This window comes from Rattus norvegicus, chromosome 3 (genome assembly GCF_021556685.1).
Source record: "Rattus norvegicus strain SHRSP/BbbUtx chromosome 3, alternate assembly SHRSP_T2T, whole genome shotgun sequence".
In the NCBI taxonomy this organism is placed as follows: Eukaryota; Metazoa; Chordata; class Mammalia; order Rodentia; family Muridae; genus Rattus; species Rattus norvegicus.
The window spans coordinates 149,760,215-149,785,901 of NC_141536.1; the positions used below are offsets into that span (position 1 = coordinate 149,760,215).

Sequence of the window (25,687 nt, forward strand, 5' to 3'; positions counted from 1 at the left end):
CATCTCGATGTGTTGCTTTTGCTTGAGCATTGCACTGGGGACCAAACCTTGAACAAATGTGTTTCGGAGAATTGTGTCATATCCAAGGTTTACTCAGTCTCTGATGTAGCGTCTGCCTATGGCAGTCCCCTGAGCAAGCGTTCAGCTCTCTCCCTTCCTCTTCTTATAAAGCTACCAATGCCATCAAGGCACCCACATCCATGGCCTTCTGTAATCCTAGTTACCTCCCAAAGGCCAACCCCCGCCCAACACTATTAAAATAAGAATTTTGGGACTGGGTTCTCAGCACAGGGATCTTCCAGGGGATGTACTCGAGCCATAGTCCTCAAAGACAGTGAATATTGGCCCTGGGTTCCAAACACCCTAAAGGTCCTCTTAGGCTTCTCCACTCCCTTATTTTTCCCTGATATAAAATCAGTTGTTCTGTCAAATCAGTTGCTCTATTCTTGTTTTTTCTCTTTCTGTCGGTTTTTGTTTTGTTTGTTTGTTTTTTTGTTTTTGTTTTTTCCTATTTTCACCATAGATCATTTTACCTGGATTGTTAATTGCTCCAGTCAGATATAGATGTGCAGCTCACAGACTGGGTTTTGGATTAGGCATTAGTAAACCATTAGGTATACATGTGTGCACGTATACATATGGGCGAGCATGTGCCCATCTTGTTCATATATAGAGAGACACCAGTGTTTAACCTCCAGTGATTTTCCTTGGGAGCTGTCCAACTTTATTTTTTGAGATGGGACTTCTTACTTACTGAGGTCTCGCACTTACTAAAAAGTCTAGATTGGCTGGCTAGTCATCTGCAGGGACCCGTTTCTGCCTCTCCACTGCTGGGATTAAACAACATTCATTGCCATCCCTGTCTTTTGTGTGGGTTCTGGGATCTGAGCTCAGGCCCTCAATGCTTGCACAGCAGGCACTTTCCCTACTGAACCGTCTCTCCAGCCCCAGCTGTGAAAGGTTTGCCCTTGTTTACATTAGGATTCTCCTCCCTGCATTCTTACCTCTTTCTGTGTGGATTCTTCCTGAGACTTTTGAGAGTAAGTTGAACATATCAAGGCCCTGAAGTAGGCTAGAGTGTGTGTTCTAGGAGATAGACCTTTTATGACCTCAGTTCAACTCTAAAGGAATGAATACATTACCATTCACTCAGCAACCCCATCCAGCTGACACTCAGGTTGTGCCACTTACCCCAGTGAACGGACATCTTTGTAGGGACCCTTGTTTCTGTGGCCAGACTCTATCCAGAGGCAGGCTCTGCATTTGAACTCTCAACCCTTCCTTTCTCCTCCATTTGGAATGGTTCCCACATCTTCTTGGACCTTTCCTGATTTTGGTATTTCAGAGGAGTGCAGGCCTGGTATTTTATTTTATTTTATTATTTTATTTTTTATTTGGCTTTGATGAAGCTTTCTTTTTTCTTAAAAAGAAAAAAAAATTTGTTTTCTAAGATAGTGTCTCACTCTGTAGCCCAGGCTGGACTTGAACTCCTGACCATCCTCCTGCCTCAGTCTTCTGTGTAATGGGATTACAGGCATGAGCTACCATGCCTGGCTTGTCTGAGGTTTAGTTGTGTATGTGAATGTGTTGTGAGTGCACGTGTGTGCATTTCACATTTCTGGAGAGGTGCTTGTGTGTGTGTGTGTGTGTGTGTGTGTGCGTGTGTGTGTGTGTGTGTGTACACATGTGTGTGCTGGAGGACAACCTCAGTTGTTGTTCCTCAGATGCTGTTCACTTTCCTTTTTTGAGCCAGAGTCTGGTCCAGAGCAGGCTAAGTTGGCTGGCCAGTGAGTCCCAGGGATCTGCCTGACCCCGCTGCCTTCCCCAGCACTAGGGTAACAATCATGTGCCAGCATGCACTCAAACATGTTTTAAGTGTGTCTTCTAGGGATCAAACTCAGGTCCTTCCTGGCTGAGCTTTCTCCCTAGTTCCTGTTAGGTGTTTCTTTATGATCAAGTCCTGACCATAGTTCATGAGGAAATATTATATATTAAAACCAATTACAGTCTGACGCCCAGCCCCACACTTTTCCACGTTCTCTGACATGGAGAAGCCGTGTTTCTGTTACTCTTCATTTAGTCACCAGTTTTGTAGACTCCTCTGTAAATAGCCTATTTTCTGTTATGCAGACCATTTCCTCATCTAACGCCTCCACCACTTGTCAACTTAGGCCCATGTCTTCCCCCTACCTGCAGCTCCACCGGCAGGATCATGACCCTAATCTCTCCATGGCTCTGCAGGTACATGAGTGTCAACCCTGACTCCATGCCCTGTTGCTACTCAGTGTCCAGGCTTTGCCCATGTGACAGCCATGGGCAGATGGTGAATTCCCTGGGGCAGCCCCTCTCTCTGGTCATCCAGGATGCAGTGAGCTCTGCAGGTCACTTCAGTCTTCTCTTTCTCAGCCAGAAGAGCATGGGGGTTACAGGTAGGGAATTTCACAGAGCTTTCTAAAAGCTGTTCACACATCTCTTCCATTTATGGTCCATTCCTAGGACACACTCACCTGGTCACACATAACTGCCAAGAAATCTGATGACCAAGGAAGACAAGATGGAGAACCGTTCCTTCCACGGACTCCCAGATGTGTTTGTGCAGTGATTCCCTTCCACTCTTAGGTCTTGGGTTTTCCTCTGGAAAGTAACATGGATTGCTTGGTTCCCAGCACCTACACGGTGGCTCGCAACCATCCACAACTCATATTCTTGGGGACTCAATACTTTCTGACTTCCAAGGACAGCAGCATGCCCCAGGTACACATGTATACATTCAGGCAAAATAGTCATACTGATAAAATGAATGAAGTCTTTAATTGGCAGATAAACATTGTAGCATGATGTTCTCCACCTAGATGTTTCTGTTCATATTCCTCTTCTAATTGGGAAAATTTGGGGGGGGGGCTGAAATTTCTGGGTAGCTTCTTTGTATTCACTGAAAACGTGTAACATTTTCCTGTCTGTGTCTCCTACCAGGGAGGCCGTTTAAACAGTTCCCTGCATTTTGAAGGCAGGTACGGGCTGTTGCCTCTGCAATTGGGGCCTCCCTTTCTCTTCCAGTGTCTGTAGGTTTGTAGATGCATACATACACATTTAAGTCAGATCTTAGATGCCCTATGAATACTTTCACCTTTTTGAACTTCTTTTTTAACCTGTGGGAAAAAGCAGGACTGTAGGAAAGATCAAACAACAAGATATGCACAATGTCCTCAGCACCTGGCTTCTAAAGAGCCAATTAAATGGTAGAGCCACTATTCTCATTCCTCTTGTCTTGAACACAGTAGGGCTATTCCTTCTCCGAGCAGCATAGTCAGATATCACAAATCTACCCGGAGAGCCAACAACTTCCCTGGGGCCAGCACCAGAGACCATGGGCTTCTATTTAAACCTTTGGCAATTAAGGGGCGTGTCTTTGTCTCTCTGGTACTCCAAGTCAGTAGAAAGGGAGGTTTTAAGTATATGTGAGAGGACTTGAGGAAGGCAATGTCCTGTGGACTTTTTTTTCCTTCTTGCTTTATGAGAGCTTTTTGCCTGCTTGTTGATGCTTTTCTTTTTAAAATTTATTTTTAAGTTTTCATACAAATGTACAATCTATGTTGGGCAAGTTCAATCTGTACCCCACTGCCCTCCCCTTCCCTTCTCCATTAGTCTTCTTTGTCTCCTAGAGTTAATTTTAATTTTCATGTTTCATATATATATATAATTTTATGTATCAATACAAAATCTGGAAATCATATATGAGCAAGAACATATAGTATTTGTCTTTCTGAGACTTAATTAATTTAATATGATAATCCCCAGTCACATCCATTTTCATGCAAATGTCATAGCCTCATTCCTCTTTGTGGCTGAAAAAAAACTTCGATTATGTAAATAGAGTTGGCTTTCTTTTCCAATCCTCTGTTGTTAGGCGCAGAGTTATATTGGTCCCATAACTCGGTTACTGTAAATAGTGATGCCCACAGTGACATTATAGTATGATATGTTGATTGGGGTCCTTTGGTTAAATGCATAGAAATGGGATAACTGGGTCATGTGGTATGTGTTAGATCATTATTTTTGAATTGCCATTCGTGATTGACCTAGGGTCTCAGGCATGCAGGACAAGTGCTATAACCACTGTGCCACAGCCACCACACCCACCTCTTCTTACCTTTTTTTTCTGGATAGGATCTCACTTAGGTGCCAAGGCTGGTCACCTTCTTTCTCAGCCCTGCTGAGCAGCTGGGACAAAATCTTACTGGACAGTTTAGGAGCGAGCTCTGACAAATCTTAAGGAAGTTTCCAAAACTCCCACCAAACTAGGAGTTGACCATAAAGGCCAATGGCTTCTACCAGCCTGTCAGCATACTCTTCTCGTGCCTCCCAGGGCGATTTTTCCTCTAACTGAGGTGTTGAGGAGAGGGGACATGGGCAAGCTCCAGCCTCTGTTGGTGGAAGTTTTCATCTTCCTCTGCAGTTTATAATATATTCAAAGATTATAGAACTACTTATTAAAGAGTAGGCTATATATCTGGGATGACATCATCAGGCTTGTCTTGGGAGTAAAGAAAGGTCATTGACTTTGGTCCTGAAATCATGGTATTGGTTGGGCTGAGAACTCACCTTTCTCCCATGTTCAGGGCTTCTTTACGGACAAACCTGTAGGAAAATTAACCTCACAGCCTTTCCTGAAATTGATTTGGACACTGACGGTTCTACTGAGCTGTCTGTAAAGTCAGGATCTTACTGCCATATGAACCTGGCTGTGTTGCTATGGAAACCAAAAATTGTGCTCTTCCTTTGACTCTCTTAGGGTGAAGATGTGTCCACTGGGTTGCAGTGGGGCCATGCCAGGCTAGGAGTGGAGTGGGTAAGGAGTTGAGTAGCACAGATGAGTTCAGGAAATTCTATTTCCTAAGATAGATACTGGATACCCAGTCCCAGCTAGGCTAAAACTAAACCCTTGGGAACCTTTTCTATGGGAGACATTCTCTTTCACTGGACTCCAGAGATGTGTAGGACCATGGTGGCTCCATGTTCTATAGAAACGATGGCCAATTTAGCTTGGCTAAGGAAACTTCTAGCAGACAGGGGTATTGACTAACTTTAGTCTCCAAATAAGAAGGCATTAAGGTCTCCAAGTGTACTGGCTGGTTTTGTGTGTCAACTTGACACAAGCTGTGGTTATCACAGAGAAAGGAGCCTCAGTTGAGGAGATGCCCCCATGAGATCCAGCTGTAAGGCATTTTCTCAACTATCGATCAAGAGGGGAGGACCCAGCCTATTGTGGGTGGTACCGTCCTTGGGTTCTATAAGAGAGCAAGCTGAGCAAGTCATGGGGAGCAAACCAGTAAGTAACATCCCTCCATGGCCTCTGCATCAGCTCCTGCTTCCTGACCTGCTTGAGTTCCAGTCCTGACTCCCTTTGGTGATGAACAGCAATGTGGAAGTGTAAGCTGAATAAACCCTTTCCTCCCCAACTTGCTTCTTGGTCATGATGTTTGTCCAGGAATAGAAACTCTGGCTAAGACACCGAGTAAGATTGTTTCTTTTTTGTTGCCTTGCACAAATCTGTATCTCTCTGCAGCCCAGTAACCTTATCTGCAAATCGGAACGGATGAGAATGACGGTTGCCATGTAGTTTATAGGGCAGCCGTGAAGGTAAATGAGTTGGAATGGCCTCTATAAATTCTCCTGCCCTCAGCTTGGCGAATGTTGGGTTAGTCCCTGCCCTGACTACAGGTACTGAAGCTGGAGACCCAAAGCATTCTTCAGCCCTTACCTTTCTTATCTCTGTCTCCTTGTATGGCTAGAGGCCAGCTCTCCTGCCCCCAACTACTTGCTATCTCTGTCTAGGTGGGGGCCATTCTTGATTGCTATTTGTGACTCTCCTCCCATCCCCGATCTCCTTCCTGTTTTGAGTGTGGCCTCAAGGCTAATCCCTGATGGAAACAGGAGAATTATCATGCATGTGGCATTAAAAAAAAAAAAAAAACCCAACATAGAAACTGCAATGAACAGTCTCTCTTTGTCCGTGACTTTGGTCCTAAAGGCAAGCTCAGAAACTGCCCCTGAGATAGGGATTCAAAGACAAATGGTTAATTTAGGAACCAATCCCAGGAACTATCAGTAAAATAGAGGGAGGTGACCCAGGAACATGGAGACAGGCAGTGAAAAGGAGCACAATTAAGCACGTTATTACTGTGTGTAAGGCCACTGGGGTCATCTCTGCTGGGAGCCACTGTGGAGCATGTCTCAGTGTTATCGCACCTAGGGAGCAGGGGTGCCTGGATAGTTATCCCTTAGTGTCCATCAGAGCCAAGACTATGGGCAGCAGACACTAACTCTTATGGGCTGGGCTAGTGCTTATTAACTTTGATGAAACTGTTTAGACCGCTAGCCTAGAAGAGTCTGATGTGCTAAGTCTGAGCTAAAGCCTGGAAGCATTTCCAGGAAGCCCTGTCTGGCTGTATAGGTGAGTCAGGTAATGCTCCCTCCAGAGGGCCACCTTTTTTTTTTTTTTTAAAGACACAATAAATATTTTAGGGAACACACAGACACTGCCACTGCTACTTAATTCTGCTGTTGTGTGAAAGCAGGCATGGACAATAGGAGACTAATGAACAGGCTGTGTTCCAGGAAGACTTTATTTACAAAAGCAGGCTGCTGCAGCTGAATCCTCTGGCTCTAGTCTGGAGGAAGAGTGTGAGCTTCTGGACGAAACTCAAGGATGTGTCTTGGCTACGCCCATCATTATAATTGGGATATTGATCACCCCCCACAGGCCCATGTGTTTGAGGCTTGGTCCACAGATAGCAGTGCTCTTTGTGGAGGAGGAGAGAACTTTCGTAGGTGGGGCTTTGCTGGAGGAAATAGTGAGTGCCTTTGAAGGTTATCCTTGTTCCTTGCTATCTTCTGTTTCAAATCTCTACTTCCTGCCTGCCATAAAGCTATTTGGCTCCACCATGCCATCCCTGCCATGGTGGATAGAAACCTCTGAAGTTGTGAGCTGAAATAAATTCTGCCTTCTCTTACTCTGCTTATGTTAGCACCTTTGTCTTATCAACAAGAAAGGGGCAGATATACCCACTGTTCAGTTGGGCGGTTTTAAGGAGACTTTACGTTTCTCTGAGTGTCTGTGAGCTTACATGTGGCAGTTGGTGCCTCCAAGCACTACCACAGGTGATTCCCATGTTTCCCCCTCCTGGTGATCCATGTGCCATGTTGGTTAACTCACCAGGCAAACAAGGTTAAATCTGTAGATTCACTCCTATGTGACCTATGGGGCTTAAGACCTTTATATTACTAGTGTATTTGAAGAGTGCCCCAGTCCAGGCCATTGGCTTTGAGATAAAGATGAGTCACTGAGGCTATAGGAGAGATGAACTGGGCTTGGAGTCTGATGATGCCTGGATCAAGAGTCTCAGTAGAATGGGTTTGTCAATCACAGCCAGATGGAGACAGAGTTCCATATTGTTGTCCGCAGTAGCCCTTGGGGTTCTGTTCACAGTGATCTCTACTCCGGTCAAGCCAGCCTCCGGCTCTGCTGAAGAAAAGAATGTGTGAGTTAGAATGATGCAGAACTGGAGTTCATTAAAAGATGTTTTAAAATACATAGATTATAATCACCTAAGTTAAGAGAGAGACTTGGTGAGGACAGAAGATGCTCGAGAGCTAGGGGTGGGTTTCTCACAAAAGTCGAGTCACGAATCTTTACAATAGCCACATGTAGGATTTTTGTTGATTTCTGTCGTAACATGCTTTAAGGGTTGCTAAGGAATTTAATGAGATCATAAGGTGTTTTCCAGGGTGTACTATACAGGATTACAGCTGGTGTGGTGTCTAGCTGTTGAGGGATGTAGGGAGTTAAGATACCTTCACTCTAAGCAAAGTCAACAGTCTTGTTTGGGACAGAAAACATTCAGGAGACTTGTGAGGCTCTGCTGGGTCACATGTACTCAGGTCTTATGGCTGGCTCATGGCTATTTTAATATTTTTATTTAAACACATTTGTGTATAAAAGGAATAATTGTCTCTATGTCAGCAACCTTCACTGCAAATGTTAATTGTGCTGGAATTATTGATTCTCAGCTGGCAAAAGCTTCAATCAGACTTTAGGATGAAGGCCTTCTCAGGTACCTATAACTTCCCCCATCTTTCTCTCCTGCCTCAGTTTGGAACTGGACCAGTTAGAGGAAACAGAAACTAACCATTTAGGGTGGGTATGTTCTTCCTGATCAGAAAGGCAGAGAGCAGTGTTCATTGCAAACTCCTATTGTGGATCAGTCCTCAGCCCCACTATAGAGTTGGTACAGTGTTGAGTTTCACTGAAAAAACTTGGTCTTATTGGATAGGGAAGTAGTTGAATGTCAATATACAATTTAATAGAGGCATGTCCTTGAAGAGTTGTAGTTCCCTCATTCCTGGATGAAGTGGCTTGAGTCAAGGACAGTACTTAGAGACCTGGAGGAATGGATGGAGTTGAAGCATTTAGATATTCTCCACATATATTCAGCTCTTGATAAGGATTGTGTGGCTGTGAAATGGAGGTCAAATGTCTGGGCAGCTCTTCTATGAAGCCTTTAAGGGCTGAATGGGATGTTTTGACAGTCCTCTGTGCTGGGGTCAGGATTAGTGGTTGCCGATGAACACTAAAATGCCATGTTTATCAAAGATCCAAGCCTACACAAAGGGCCACTCTGACTCCTTAATGAAGACCTACTTTGTACCTATGAGTGGGATCAAGGATTTTATTCTACATCTCTGCTTTGGGCTTATATTATTTTTACTGGTGCTCATTTGATGTCCAATTCAGTTATACACTATTTCAAAACAACCAGTAAATTGGTTTTGAAATATGTAAATGTGTTCTCTCTCCCCTTAAGTTAGCTTGTATTCTGTAAAATATTATCAAAAACTCTGCTGTCTGAAACTACCAAACATCAACAATTTAGTTCACAGCTTTAAAAGTCTGCAGGGTCAAGCTGGGCAGTTTCCCTGGTCTCTGCTGGGCTCAGTCACACGTTCACAGTTGACTACCATGCTGGCCTGGTCATACTGGTCCTTCGAGGGCATCGGTTTGGATGGTCGCTTCCTATGGGACCTGCTCATTGTGTTTCTAGTCCAGGCTTGTCCATGTGATGTCTAGGTAGGGATGGAATAGAGAGCCAAAAGGGTCTTTTAGCTTCAGCTTGGAACTAACACGTCATCATTTCTTTTTGTCATATTCTTTCAGTTTACTTTTTAAATTATCATTTTAATTTTGATGTGATTATACATTCATATGCATGGACTGGGGATAGTAGAGGGAACCGGTGTTCTCTTTACCCCGGGAAAACATCTCATGGTGTGCCTCAGTCAGGACTCGGATACCCTATCCAACCAAGACATAGAAGTTGTTCACCTCACAAAGACCCACCATCTGCATATGCTGCACCCCTTCTTGCCTGCCCTCACTCCCATCTTAAGCCCTGGCACCTACCGTCTGTTCTTGATCCATAGACTTTGCCATTTTAATAGCGCTATGTGCGTGTAATCGTACGGCATATATATTTTTTAGATTTGAGTTTTTCAGCGAGCACAAAACTCTATAGCGATTCAACTACTCAATCTGTATTAATAGTTCATTCCCTTATTGATGCCGAGTTCACGATAGAGAATTGCCTTCTTCATGGGCTGCTGTAACAAAATTTCATAAAATAGGTAGTTTGTACAAGATAAATATTTCACAGTTGGATGTGAAGGAGTCCGAAATCGATGTAGATGTGGTGTTGATAAAAGTCTGATTTCTGGCTATTAGGTGATATCTTCTTGCTGTTACTTACGTGGTGGAAAAGGACAGCTATCAACCTGGGGGATGGTTCAATAAGTACACAGCCATCGGCTTCTCCACGTGGCTCAAACACCTCCTCAAATCTCCAGCTACTATTGTCTTGTTGGAGTGGGCAAAGATATTCACACCGTAGTAGGGTTGTATCACAGCTTGAGAAATCATGGACTCACTCTAGGGTGTCAGGATTACTTCTACTTTTTAGCTATTATGACTGAAACCACTAGAAGCATTTGCATACATATTTTTATGTAAACATGTTTTCATTTCTCTGGGACAAATACCAAGAAATTGAATGGCTGGGTCATGTGGTAGTTACATATATAGTTTTTTGATTTTAAATTGCTAAGCTATTTTTCTGACTGCCTGTATTAGTTTATATTTGTACTAAGGATACAGGAGTGACCTGACTTCTCTTTATCCTTGCCAGTATTTGGCAGTGCCAACCTTTTCCATTTTTAAATTTCAGCTGTTCAGCCAGTGAATCTCATTGTGTCTTCGGTCTGTGTTTGTTAGTGGCTAAGAATGTCAAGCATTTTTATGGGTTTATAGTCATTTAAATATCCAAGCAGCGAAATGTTTGTTTTTTTATTTTATTTATTTCTTATTTTCTTTATTTATTTCTTATTTTCTAACTGCGGGGTGCTTATTTTATTCATTTATTACTATTATTATTACTATTATTATTATTAATGTGTGTGCGTTTGTATATGGGGATATGCACACATATGCTTTCATCTGTTTGTGAAGGCTAGAAGACAATCTTGAGGAGTTATTCTTGTTTTTTTGTTTTGTTTTGTGACAGAGTCTCATCACGTATCTTTGGCTATCCTGGAACTAACTATGTAGACCAGGCAGGCTTTAAACTTACATAGATTTGCCTGTTTCTGCCTCCCCGGTGATGGAATGACAGTGCGTGCTACCATGCCTGGCTCGTTTGTGTTTTGGGGGCTATCTTAAGCTTAGCTTCTCTGAAGAGGTTAGGCTGGCTGGCCAGTGGGGTTAGGGGTCCTCCTGTGTCTGAGCTGGGGTTATAAATGTGCACCAGCACACCTAGCTGTGGAGGTGGGTGCTGAGGATAGGTCTCATGTCGCATGCTGCTATTGCTCTTTAATTTGGATCCGATAGTACTCTTTTTATATATCATAGACCAGTTGTCTGTCAGATGTATCATTGGTGAGCATTTTCTTTCCCTCTGTGGTTTGTCTTTTGATCCTCCTTACATGGTCTTTCATAGAGTAAAAGCTTTTCATTCGATGAAATCCAAGTTACCAACCTTTATCAACTATATCATTCTTTTGTAAGTCTTCCTTGTATGGACCGGGCTATAGATCCAAAAATATTTCTATGTTTCTAAACATTTTCAATTTTATGCTTTAAATCTGTTCCTCATATGAACTATGTTTTCATATAAGTGAGGCTAATTTCATATAAGGTATGGAAATTAGATTGAGTTTCATTATTTCCTTTTGTGCTTATGGAAGTCCAGCTGTGGGATAATCATTGATTAAAAGGCTCTGCTTTTACCTATTAAATTACTCTTCTACTTTCAAAAAAATCGGGTGAGCCTAGGTTTTGTGGGCTTATTCTTGTTTCCTGAATGGCCAGTGATTGTCACTGTCTGCTCCCTGCTGTCACACTGTCTTGTCTGTACACTAAGCCCTGAACTCCGATGTACTGACCTATCGAGCAGCTTCTCGTCACTGTTATGCGTTACCCAAGGAGACTTAACAGAGCAAGGAGGATTAGTTACCCACTTTTGCAGATACAAAGGTACACGGCACCGACATCAGCTCGGCCATGGTGAGGACCCTGTGGGCTTTATTACATCATGGCAATGGTAGAGCGGGTGATCTCCCTTCAAACAGGAAGACAGACAGTGATCTAGAGACAGGCTCAGGCTTTTATAACAAGAAATCACCCAGGATCGGATCGTGTCCTCAGTGACGCAAGGGCCCTTCGATAGTCCCCATCACTTAACTGTTCACACCCCTTCAACACTGCCACCTTTGGTGTCCCACTTCTAGCCCATCAGTTTTGCAGGGAAAGGCACAGCGGTACTAATTCGTCCCCTTCTATCCCTTTACATAAATGATCTTAGCTCTTATATGCATGTTCCTATATGTATCAGAACACTCTTAGTTACATATGCAGATATTGCTGGGATTTGGAGCCAATGAATTAAACTGTGTGTGTGTGTGTGTGTGTGTGTGTGTGTGTGTGTGTGCATTTGGAGAGAGTGGACAGCTTTTATATCTTTCATCTTCCAATTCAACACGAGTTTCCCCATTTGTTTAAGTCTTCATGGATTTGTAATTTTTGCATATAATTCCTGTTCATGTCATATATATTTATACATATATGTATATATATATATATATGTGTGTGCGTGTGTGTGTGCACCTGTATTTGTGTGTGCATGTGTGTGTAGGTGTCTGTGTGCGTGTGCATGTGTGTGTGCGCGTGCCCGTGTGTGTATGTGTGTGTGTGTGTGTGTGTGTGTGTATTCCTTGAATCATCAAACTAAATTCATTAGGAGAGCAAAAGCCTATTGTAACCATCATATTCCGTTTTCCTTGTGGATGTCCTTGGTCCCACTTTATTTATTTCATTTCTATTTAGAGAAATTCATTTAGCCATTCTTCTTGGGTAGAGATACTCTACTAAGAACAGTCTCTTAGTTTTCCTTCATCTGGAAACATGGTTTTGATTTTTTTGCTTCATTCTGGAAGGTTACTACTGGAGATCGATACTTTTCAGCATTTAAAAAACTGTACTGCCTTCTTCCACCTCTCACGTTTCCGACCAGATATCCACTGTCGACTCAAATTCCTTCCCAGTTCATCCCGAGCTGCAATCTCTTCCTTACTTTCAGGATATTTTTCTTTGTCATTAGTTTTCAGAAATTTTCCTATGATGTGGAATCAATGTCTTATCAGGCTTAATGTTTGCTCCTGTTGTGTTTTCTAAAACAAAATTTTTAAAAAAGCATAGTAATTCTTTCTCTGAATACTTGTCCGCTCTCTTTTTGCTTCCCAAGGCTTATCTCCCATCAGCGTTAGACCTTTTCACTGTAGTTCCGCACATCCCCAGAGCTCTGCTTTACAATCTTATCTTTTCATCTCAAAAATTCGTCTGGCTTATTTTCTCTCCGAGCTGTATAATTTCTATTCTCATGCTACTTGGTGGACAGTTTCTTCCTCTTCTGTTCTCTAGACTTCATCGGCCGAGTTTTACATATTTTAGTTCCTGTGCTTATTTCTAAAGTTTCCATTTAGTTTCCCTTCATGGCTTACACTTATTTTCTCATGCTTTCTGCTTGTTCATCGGTTACGCATTCAAATTGCTCATGGGATCATTTCTCTGCTGGTTGTTTAAAAATTCTTGCCACTTTGGGTGACCTCTCTGTATTGTTGTTGGTATGTATTGACTGTTTCTTCCACTCAGTCTGGGATCTCCAAGTGGTTTTTAAGAAATTGAAACATTTCGGCTAATACACGAGTCCCAACTTTACTTAAGTGTCAGTTTTAGCTGCTTCCTCTGGCACTTTCTGCCTTAATAGAAAGTAGAGGTTCAAGTACAGGTTTCCCAACTAGACCATTGGCGTCTGATCTACAAAAGTGTCCCACATTCTTTTGATGAACACACGTTGCAAAACTAACCTATAAGGAGAGTGAACAAATGGGTCTACCTCTGTGTAGTCCTATGGGAACGGAACATGGACACGGGAAGTGGAATAATTATGTTTACTTGCTTTAGTTACTATGGCAATTAGTAGCAAATACTGGGAAGCAGTTACCTAAGGACTGGCTTCCGTTTGGCAGTAGTTTGTCTGAAGTTATTTTGCTCAGGCTTCCCAGGATTAGCTTTCTAGAACTCTCATTAGTACATCACAACAGCAGGTTATCAAGAGAATGTCTATCTCAGAGTTCTGTTACTGCGAAGAAACAACATGACCACAGCAGTTCATAAGGCAAGCAGTTAACTAGGGCTTACTCACGGTTTCAGATATCTAGTCCATTTTCCTCATGGCAGGGAGCACGGCAGCACAAGGCAGACAAGACGTTGGAGAAATAGTTGAGAGTTCTACTTCGGGAGTTCTACTACTGCAGGCATAAGGAAGAGAGGACAAGCAGCTGGGTGTGGCTTGGGCTTTTGAAACTTCAAAGCCCACCCTTGGTGATGTGCCTTCTCCCACAAGGCCACACCTCCTAATCAGTTCAAATAGTGCTATTCCCTGGTGACTGAGCATATAAATACTTTCCCACAGTGCTCTTCTCTGCTTTCTTCTCTGTAGCTGGTAAACACGGGTATCTTTTTACCTTAAAGCTGACCTGAACTACCGAAACGCTATCACATATCAGATTTTGTTTTCTACTTGAAGTCAGATTTGTCAAGAAACTTTTAAAAAAGATTTATTTATTTATGTGTGTTCTATGTTTCTGTGTGAGTGTATATGTATATGTGTGTGTAGGCATGTATGTCCCTCCTAGAACAGGGAGTCTCTTGAAACTAGAGTTAGAAGAGTTTGCAGGATGCCTGGCTTGTCACATGAGTGCTGGGATTTAAAATCTGGTCTTCATGATTGTGCGGCAAGGGGTCTTAATCATCAAGCCACAGCTCCAGCCCTGTCAAGACGCCTTCTGCTAACCCTGTCTCTTGTATTGGTGTCAGGGACTGATTCTGCATGTATCATCAATAATCAGAGATCAATACCGTTCTCATGTAGGTCATGTGTGACCAATATCTACCAAGGAAAGGCAAGATAAAAATATTTGCACCAGGGTGCACCCGCCCCCCCAAGCTTTCTGAAGCAGGTTTTCTCTGTGCAGCCTTGGCTGTCCTAGAACTCACCTTGTAGACAGGCTGGCTTCAAACTCATGAAAATCTGCCTGCCAGTGCCAAAATACTGGAATTAAAGGCGTGCTCCACCACCTTTCCCACATCAGGGTTCTGTATAAGTTTGTCTTACCCAATATTTGGATAAGTGCGAAGGAGTGTACAACATAATCAATAACAAAATAAATAGTACAGTGATTATATTAATTAATTATATTATATTAATTATAATATTAACCAGCAGAGATGGGAGAGGCCCATACCTGAAAGTTTAACAAAGTGAGACAAATTGATGAGAGTTTTAATCGTCTAGTCAGAGCTGTCCTAAATGGTTTTAAAGCTATACTTTTTTCTTGTTCCCTCCAGGGGGTCTCACTATGTGGCCTGGTGTCTTAGTTAGGTTTATTGCTCCTGGATAAAACACCATGATGAAAAGAAACTTGGGTAGGAAAGCATTTAATCCGGGGCTGGCTTGCAGTTTCAGAAGGCGAATCATTGGCCATCATGGTGTCCAGTATGGCGGCAGACAGACAAGCAGGCATGGTGCTGGAGCAGCAGCTGAGAGCTACATCGCGATCTGCAGGCAGGAGGTAGAGAGAGAGAGAGAGAGAGAGAGAGAGAGAGAGAGAGAGAGAGAGAGAGAGAGAGAGAACGCTAGGCTTGTTGTGATGTTTTGAAATATCAGAGATTACCCCCAGCGATACACTTCCCATGATGATGCCACATCTAATCCAACAAAGTCACACCTCTCAATCCTTCCCAAATAGTTTTAGTAACAGGGGACCAAATGTTAGATGCAATGGTGTACTCCTGGGCAAACCACGCCAAGCCAGCGCAGGTCTCACATGAGAGCCTTTATTAACAGAGGCACCTCTTGAGGGGGCGGCAGGAATGAGGGGGAAGAAGTGAAAAAGAAGAGAGCTCTGGGTCAGGGTACTTGTGTTTTATCCAGGCCATGACGCAGGTGGTGCATGCGCAGTGGGTAATGGACTCAGGCGCGGAGCCGTCGCCTAGAGATGATGTATCGCTGGATCCAGGGGCTGGGGCTGTAACAGCTTCTGTCTGTTCACGGATGTACCTGATGCTAACACCAAGCATTCAAACATATAAGCCTATAGAGTGCATTGTTCTTCAAACCACCATCTCAAGACTGGCTTTGGATTGACATTCTCTTGCTGAACTACCTGAGTGAAGTATCGTAGGTGTATGCCACCATGTCTGGCTTCAAAATAAATTTTATTTTTCTTGAATCCCTGACATAGTGATGGGCATGTGCTTATTGGCTAGTGAAGGGTGGAGGATTTCTTAGCCTTGCCCCCTGCCCTTCAGGCAAGTTCGTGTTGTACACCGGAAGAAGACTGAACGACGATCACTGAAATACCCTCTCTGTCTGGGCTAGGTGATCACCTTCTGTGTATTCTAGTTTAGTGTCTCCAGAAGGAGAAGCGTGCCTTGTGACTTCTAGAGAAGCTTTGTAGACATTCTTAATGACATCTTACAGGTTAATTCATAGAGGTGGAATTACTGATCCAAAGTATATGATGAACTTTATCTTTTGAAATAGCAAATTAAATTGAGAAAGTTATTCATTACTTTCACTCATTTCTTTGAATAGTCACTATTTTGCAATATTATCATTTAAAAAAGAGCCTCTAGTTTGGTAAGTAAAATGATGTTCCCTTAATATGGCCTTACTACATCCATTACCATTTCAATCCAGGGCTTTATTACACTTATTCATCCCCCCCCCCTCTCTCTCTCTCTCACACACACACACACACACACACACACACACACACACACACACACACACACACACCCCTACCTTATCATCTTTCTCATGGAGGTTTTGCCTTTTGTTTCTTTTTCCTCATTTTTATCTTTAATTTTTGGAGACAGGATCTTGTTAGTTAATCCAGGCTTGCCTTGAACTTTGAATCTTTCCTTCTCAGCCCCTGAATCCTGGAATTACAGGTATGATCGACCACGGCTGGGTTCTGATCTGTTTGTTTGTTTTGTTTTTTAATGTTCTAAATGTTCATGCGCAGATCTTCTTAGAAAACCAAAGGATTTGTGGGGCAGGCTTTGCTTCAAGTTCAACCTGAGTATCTAGCTTCTTTTAAACTGTCCACCCAACCTGTTGGGATAAATCTTCCCTTTGTCTTCCCACTGTTTTGGGCGGAAGTCCTGGGAACCTCTTTATGTCCTACAGTAGTCATGAACCAAGCCTGTTTGGGCTGGCGCTCTCATATTGTTTGGTATTAGAAGGAGATTAGAAGTGGCCGCCACAGGTGGTGAACAGAGCAATAACCAGGGAAACAAGCAAGATCAATATCTAATCCTGGGCAGCCAGTCAACCTTTTCAGAGCCTCATCTGTATTGATTTCCTTGGGTGACACTTTCCTTTCTTGGGCAATCAGTCCCCTTGCTCAGCAGGTGGATGCGCTGGCACTACTTATTCCTGCTTTTGTAGGAACAAGGGCAGCTACTTAACTCCAAAGTGTTGAAGAGGAGGGAGGAGCCCAAAAGACTCCCTTTGCACTCAATCCTCTGGGCAGTGGCCTAGGTAAGATGAGTCTTTATCTAGGTCTCATTTTTCTTATGGATCGAAGGCTCACAAGGCCAGGGCATGCAAAGAGAAGTGATTTAGCAGCAACATGCTGGATAAAAGGTCGGTAGGTTTGGTGGGAGAGAATAACCTTCTAAAATGCCCACCATGTCTTCCATGAGATAAGCATTGTGGCCTTCATTACATAGATGAGAAAGTGGGGTATGGGCCATCCGAGTTAGTTACTAGAAAACACATGACTGGCTCCAGCAGGAGTGGAATTTAGGTTTGGAAGAGACCAATGTCCTTGACGGGAGGTTCTAAAATGTAACCCCCTGGGATGAGTCCATCGTCTTATTTAGTGTATCTGTTGCTGTCATTAAAGCATCATGACCACACTCGACTTGGGGGGAGACAAGGTTTATTTCAGCTTACAACTCTCAGGTGAGATTCCATCACTGAGGGAAGTCAGGGCAGGAGCTCAAGGCAGGAACCTGAAGGCAGGAACTGAAGTATAAGACATGGAGGAACACTGTCTCATTCCTTTATGGTTGGCTTAGCCTGCTTTCTTACACACTCCTGTCCAGGGGCGGTGCCCAGCGCAGTAGGCTGGGCTCTCCTGCATGAACACGGATGAAGGAAACACGTTACAGACTCCCCTACGTGCAATCTGATGGAGACATTTTCCCAGTTTCCCAGGTAATTCCAGTTTGTGTCATGTGGATATAAAAACAGCCAGGACGCTCTTCATTCTGTGATATTGACAAGAGAGCAGAGTTGTAAAAAAAATGTGAGAGGACATGCCGTCCTTATCAAAAGGGCTGTGACCTGAAGGAGAGGTGATCGGTTTTGCTGTTATGTTTGCTCTAAAGGCAAAGGTAGGATGGGAGAGTAGAAGTCACAGGGAAGTCAGATTGGGCCTCGGTGGAAGGAAACCCTTTGCAAATGGTTGTAGAGTTTAAATAAATTAATAGGCTGTGCTGCGACCCTTCCAGTTTGGAGCTGCATGGTTTATATAATCCTATACTGGGGATAGCACTTATTTTTTTTTAAATTTTAGAGTACCTGGTCATCCTTCAAGACTTACACTCTTAGCAAACACCATGCATGCATCTAAAACTGTTCCTTGAATGTCCATTATGTGCTAGAAAATGTGCCAGGAACCAGGGTCTCCATAATATGGAAGAGATTGTCTCGTGGTTAGTGCTAATTGCCAATTTGATAGAATCTAGAATGACCTGCCTGGGAGATGGGCCCCTGACTATGGCTATGGAGGATGATCCTGACTATGTTAATTGAAGCAAGAGGACCTGCCCACGGTGAATGGCACCATTCCCCAGGCAGGAGGATCCTAGACTGTCAAAGACGGAGGCCAGGAACTGAGCACCAAGCATGCATTCACCAGTGGCTCTCTGCTTCCTTACTGTGGATAAGGTCGCCTCAAACTCCTGCTGCTGTGACATCCTTTGCAATGATGGACCGTCACTCTGAACTGTGACCTGCATTAAACCCTCCCCCCTTAAGTTGCTTTGGTCAAGTATTTTTTATCACAGCAACAGAAAAGAAACTATCACATAGTCCTGACGCAAAGGGAAGTCTGTGGTACGAATCTCTTCTCTGTGGCTTTGTCTGACAGGTGTCTTGAAGTGCTCTCGGCTGAGGCTCCTCTATGCGTTCCTTGTACCTGTCTTTCGCCTTGATTGTGATGGTCACTGTTCCATATGGCATTATGTTATTTGAAGAGAACATGTTAGTTCTACACACTGGCCCCAGGATTATCCATCATCACACCCCAGGCTAAAGGAGCAGCATCCTCAGAAGTAGAGGGATATGCAAAAACGTGTCTGTGGTTGTGTTTCTTGCCTGACTTCCAACTGCCTTAGACTTCCTCCGCCACTCAGGTATGTGGTCAACAGAACGCAGCAGACCAGAAGTGACAGAGAATTAACACCCCCAACAAGGCTCTCCACAAGCATTTTATGGGGGGGGGGTTGGTGTACCAGGAACCCTAGCTTCCCATTCCTTTCGTAGAATAACACCATATGCACCATATTGATTTCCAGAACTCACTGTAGGATTAAGATCCAGCTTCCCACAGTGATAACTGCTTGGTAACCCCCTAAATCAGGTTACCTTCTTTTGTCCTGTCTCATTCCCACACTTCCCTATTGGACTTTTTCTCAGATTGCCTCTCAAACAAACTCCTCGCCCTTGAATCTTCTCAGCATTTATTGCTGGAGAAACATAAATGAAAATCCTGTGGGTGGGTAATAGTGGGGAGGAGGGTGGAAGTCACATTATAATAAACGTATTTATAGTCTGAGGCACTGGCTGTGGCATACGGAGCACGTGTGGAGAACGGGAGTTGTTGCAGAGGTGACGGCCTAGTTTGTATTTTAATTCAGTTAGCAATAAAATGTGTGTGCATTGTGCTGTTTTCTCCTGGTATCATCAAGAAAGCTCATGCCCATCCAAAGCGCCGGAACGAGGTAGGAGAGGAATCAACATTAACTTTGGAGTCAGGCTGTCCCTTGTAGCGGTGAGTTCCACGGGGGCAATGATCATATTTTCTTCCCGACTATAACTCACGAACTTGCGAAAGACCTTGCTTCAGAGCAGGCGGCAACGGCGCAGAATTGACTTGTAAATTCAAGTATTCTCTTTATGAATTTCAATTTTCACCACCACATTTAACAAGAACAACCGCCCCAATCACCACAACAATTTATAGGCAATTTCCTATCGACTCAGCACTGGATGGTTTCTGCTCGTCGTACATTTTCTCCTGTGAGACTCCCAACTAGTAAGGCGGTCCTATGGTCCAGCAGTCATTGTTAGTGGCCGTTAGTGACAGGCTGCCTCATTCCCCCATGGGTCTTCTGAAGTCATCTGCAGTTGGGAGTCCCATTGGTGTGACGGCGCTTCACCTCAGATATCTCCAACTCTCTTCGTCACCCGATGGCTTTCTCTGGTACTATAGGAACCTACTCTTTTGCACATAGTTGGAATTTGATGCAGAAATGGTTAAAACCACTAGGTAGCTGTTAACCAGTGAAGATGGAGTGAGCAGATACCCTGCCCTTAGTCTGCTTGTCTACATGAAGCATCCAAGGAAAGTTTGATAGTATTTCCCAGAATGCTTCTGGTGGGACTGGGCATATATACACACTCACATATGCTTAATTGACGCTGCCTTCTTTTCTGTCCAGTTGTCTTTGTTTCTTTGCTTGTTGTAGAGAATGGCTCCCATTCCAAGTTCTTATCTCAGGGTCCATTTTAAGGAACCAAAGTAAGACAAGCATAGTTTTATAACTAATAAACCCAACAGTTCAGAGAGGTCGAATCACCAGACTGTGGTGGTTCAGCTAAGAACTGCCATCAGTCCAAGATTTGAATCCACATCATTCATCTCTGTTGTTGCCAAAAATAAAAATAATAGGTGTGTCCACTGACAAAGGTAGGAAAGTTCATTCATTCAGGAGTACCTACTAGGTACTAGGCACTTTTTTTAGGTCTTAGAAATGAATGTTATTGCCAAGATCACATTTATTTTTAGAGTCTTATAGGGGGAGAAACTTGAAATTATTTACAAGGACTAAGTTTTAAAGCTAAAAAGAGAGATCATTTGGAATATTTCCACTCAATAGCACAAAAGCACCATGGAAAAGTCAATGGTGCGATTATTAATCACTCATACAAGAACAATAACTTGGTAATTATATTTTCATACATTCATTAAGCTTTTAAATCTGATTTTTATACACAATGGAATTATAACAAGGCGACGTTAGCGAGTTCATTTTGTATTCGGCTTCTCAGGTTATTAACTGACATTTACTAGTTTGGTAATTGATCTGTATCATTTTAAATTGTTGGCACAATCTTCAAAAGAGGATGGGAAGGAACGTCTGGAAGCCCTCAAGGTGTACTTCTGTGGCTTGTGGCTACAACTTTAAGTCATTATAAAACTTCACAACCTACACTTTCTCTAGGCAGATCTGTGTACCTTCCCTTCCTATGAGACAGTGCTTGTGGGAGAATCTTTCTAGTCCTTGACAACAGTCCTTTTGGCTTCCATGGGTATCAGTCACTTTTTTCCTTGTCTATCTTAGTTTGCAGTGTCCCTCATCAGTGGTGGTTCCCCAAGAGTACTGACACCACATATACGACCTGCCTGTTGGTGACCACTGATGCGCTATTGATGTTTGAACTTGGGGACCAATGTCTAGACTGCCGCTACTTCATTCTGTAGCTGACAGAGCAGCTGAGAAGTTGTTTCTTCCATGTCCCTGTATCTTTAGGGAAACAATTGGGATGTTTCCAAGGACGGAAGGGGGATGTCTGCAAGCATTTAATCGAAGAGTGAATTCCGCATATAGTCTTTTTTTTTTTTTTGGTTCTTTTTTTCGGAGCTGGGGACCGAACCCAGGGCCTTGCGCTTCCTAGGCAAGCGCTCTACCACTGAGCTAAATCCCCAACCCCGCATATAGTCTTTTTATACAACAGGGCTACCAGGAGCTTCTACCATGAAGGCAGTAGAAGGTCTTTAGCTCCACCCTTGTCTTTTTGGCTCTTCTCATTTCTCTGCACATTGGCCTAGCTTTTCATTGCTGGCACCTGCGTTTCTTCCCTGAGAGCTTCCCTCTTGCTGTTTCAACCTGGCAGCTATAAATGCCAAGAAATGAAGGTTTCTGAGAGTAGCCTTCAGCCAACGACTAGAAGGGATGAGCGTATAAACATCTCAACCCCTCTGCATATTACATGTGATGGCTGCCTTCTTAGAGCACCCTGTGTATCACTACTGTTCATGGTGGTTCCTACCTGTGCTGCTATGCCCCTTCATGGCTTATGTCACTTCTCTGCCCCACAGTTTGCCTGAAGTCAGGCAAAGGAATAATTATGGTCAACTCTTTGTCCCCAGATTTTGCTTCCGTGGGAACCCAAACTAAGACCGGGATTATTGTCAAGATTAAATGACACATGCATAGTTGTTAACATGATGTGTGTACACATTGTTCAACTGGTACTTGTTGCATTAATAAATGGATATGTTCAGTTTTTTAAAATCTAAGTTCTGTCTGTTATTATCTCATTCACTCTTCAGTTCTGCTTCGTGGCTTCTAACCGAAGGTTTTTTATTCATCTCAATTCATTGAGAACAGCTCATGACTCAGAGTCTACTTAATGCTTGCTCTTTTTTGATATTAGATTTTAAAAATTCATGGGTTTCAAAGGACAGTGTCTTGTGATTTATGTGAAAAAATATTCTAGAAATAAGCATTCAATATGGCAGAAGGCTCAATTAACACACAGCACTTATGGTCCAGTCATAGTAGCACCTGTTTACACTAAGACACCATCTTTAAACAGCTCGTGGGTGTGAATGAGTCCAGGCTCTCCTTTGTCCACATGCCCATGGACCTTGTCTTAATTGCAAGGTCCTTTGAATGACCAAAATGCCATTTATCTCAGTTGAATTAAGGGCCAAATGGGCACTGCACAAGATGACTCTCGGTGGAAAATACATTTTGTTTGGCAGAGGATATAATAAAAATAATTCAGACAAAAATAATTGAGAAAGTTCATGGAAAATCTGAGTTCATAGCCTCTCTTTGAAAACGGGAAGGTCTAATGCTAGATTCTAGATCTGAGTTGACACTTGGAAACAATCAGCAAGTACTGACTAACTACTGTTCCTTGTCATGTGGCATCTGGGCATGAGGGCTTTGTTCTATTAAAGTCACAGCCGCCCTCTGTTCTCAGTCTTCTCATTTGTTTAAATGACATCAACGGTCTTCCTCTCCGTTTTAGCTGGTGGTCGTGGCTTTTCAGAGATGGAAGGAAAACAGGCACCTCTTTCAACTTTGTCTTCTTTCCCCATCTCTCCCTTTCCTTTTCTCAGTTTTAGAGCCGGGGATAAACAAATCAGCAAACAAAACATGTCTGCTCACTCAGGCTAAGAATTCATAGATCTTCGAAGAGGATTGCAATGAACAAATTGACAATACTTTAGCACCCAAAGAGTAAGACATGATATAATTATGTTCTTCACAGCTTAGTTAGAGGATTAATTCATGGCGCATTGAAGGCAATTAAGGCTTTGTGATAAACATTTGTCATTTGGCTCTGTAACTGGATATATAACCAGTTAGTTGAAAATAATGCAGTGCATTGTTTGGAGTCTTTTGGGGGGAAGGGGGAAGAGTTAAGGTTTTTTTTTTTTTAAGTTGTTAACTTGATACAACTTAGAGTCATCATGGAAACAAATCTTTGGGCAGGTCTGTCAGGTAAATTAGGTTAACCGGGGTGGTAAAACCTGCCCTTAATGTTGAGTGGTGCCATTCCACAGGCAAGGGTATGAGACTGAATGAAAACAAGAAGTTAAGCTGAGTACCAGCAGCCATTGTTCTCTGCTCCCGGACTAAGAATGCAAAGTGACCAGATATCTCCTGCTGTAGCCACCATACCTTCCTTTCCATGATGGACTGTGTCCCTTGCAACTATAAGCCAAAACAAACCCTTCCTTCCTAAAGCAGCATTCCTCAGGTGTGTTTGTAGTAGCAATGAGACAAATAGCTAACTGGTATAGGATATGGGACCAACTACCCTTGTGCTCTGCCCAGAAACAGTCTGTGTTTAAACACATGGCTTATATTAGTGTACTCAACATGAATCTTTCTTAACTTTAATCCCAGGTTATCTCTAACTCTCCTTGGAGCCTTGAAAAAAAATTCAGTATAACAATCTCTTTGGACAAACCTACTATTTACAAACTACAGGAGACAAGTCTCTGGGTGTAACTGTTAGGAGAGTATACACTCCTATTCTTTGGCTAGAGAGACATTATATGTTTACCTTCCCTGCTGTGGACCTGACCTCGTGGCATGAGTGTGCAGCCGTCATCCTTCTTTGCCTTCTGATGCGTGGTTTGCATGTTGCTTTTCTGGATACCACGAAAACATACTGCTTTGATGCTTCTCCAGCATTGACGAGCTATTTAAAGTCGCCTCTCCTGTGTTAGTCATTCACAGTACCGAGGATGAGGTCATCAATTTCTCCCTTGGCTTGGCTGATGCATGAGTGCTGTCCCCAGGCTGTGGAGCCCCTATGGGTTGAGAGGGCTGGGCACAATGATTTAGAACTCTATGCACAGTACCTAGGATGACTAAAACAGATGTGACGAGATCCACTGCCACAGGGGAGGCAACGTCCTGGGTCCTAAGTCTGTGACTCACATTGCCAAGCTGGAAAAGGCAAAGGCTAAAGAACTTGCCACTAAACTGGGTTAAATGTACGCTAAGTTTTCTGTATATAAACATAATTACAAAATTAAAAAAAAAGAATTTAAGTAATTAAATTACCCGAAGCTGATTTCTTAGTTTAGGAATTATTTGGGTTTTGACACTGGACTTGGGCCAGGTGAACATCAGAAACGAGATGCTTAAATCACTACACCTACTTGTATTGGTTGCGGGATTGGGTTTGGGGTCTTTTAGTCTTAGTTTTCTTTCTTTCTCTCTTTCTTTCTTTCTTTCTTTCTTTCTTTCTTTCTTTCTTTCTTTCTTTCTTTCTTTCTTTCTTCCTTTCTTTCTTCCTTTCTTCCTTTCTTCCTTTCTTCCTTTTTCAAATTTAAAAGGCTTAAATATACTGTAAGCCTCAGATCATTGTACAACTGGATTGCATTGGTTGCCAGTTTGTGTGCTGTTTCCTGGATGCTGCACAGTGGTTGGTAATGGAATAAAGGGTGCATAGATCCAAAATAATAATAATAATAATAATAATAATAATAATAATAATAATAATAAGTTGCATACTGAATAATGCACAAAAGTCTGTTCTAGTCACTAGTGTCCAACACTTGCTTCTGTTTTATGTTTCCCACATTCATAGGAATCAACCCAGCAACAAATACTCTGTATTTGTAAAGTTGAATGCACTCGGATTAGTGTGAAATTCTTTAACATCAGGTGGTCTCAATAAATCTGTATTCTCTTATTTCAGCCGTACTTTCCCCAAACTAAGCATGATCCTAAAATACACACGAGTGACGGTCTTGAGGAACAGTAATTGTCACGCAATGCCACTTGTGTTCCCAGTGAAATTCAGCCGATCCCCACACAGGCCAGTTATGCTGTGCCTCTTCCTCAGTCAGTTTTATATTCTATGGCGATTTGGCTCTCAAATCATGAGCACACTGTCAGCTTTAGTGACCTCATTTCTCATCAGTGACAGCTTTAATGATGCTCAAATATATCACTCACTTTCCCCCAGCCCAAAATATACCAACAGTACATATTATTTTTCACCCAATTTGACTTATAGGCTATTTTTTTTTAAAAAAATCATTCTCATTCTTTCCTGACAAGGTTGATAATTCAACTGGAACTTATATACTCACAGAAATTCGATAATTACAAAATTAGTGGAAAAATTAATTCCCAACTTAGTCTTTTCCTATTTTAATGTTGGCCAGTTTTCTGTGACTTTTTTTA

The 25,687-nt window shown here is 42.7% G+C and overlaps 1 long non-coding RNA gene across 4 annotated transcripts in view; it reads right to left on the reverse strand.

Moving 5' to 3' along the window:
• Positions 1–6,600: 6,600 nt before the first annotated feature.
• The window catches only part of LOC147995794 (uncharacterized), a 40,026-nt gene continuing 20,939 nt past the window's right edge, over positions 6,601–25,687 (reverse strand). Inside the window, exons 3-5 of one of the 4 annotated variants that reach the window (XR_015684993.1) lie at positions 14,911–15,224; positions 13,809–13,914; positions 6,609–7,522 (exon numbers count right to left, since the gene is read on the reverse strand). This is a non-coding gene — a long non-coding RNA (uncharacterized LOC147995794). Of the gene's footprint in view, positions 7,526–13,808; positions 13,915–14,910; positions 15,225–25,687 lie in introns of all 4 variants that reach the window. The other 3 variants (XR_015684992.1, XR_015684991.1, XR_015684994.1) reach the window with 3 other exon arrangements.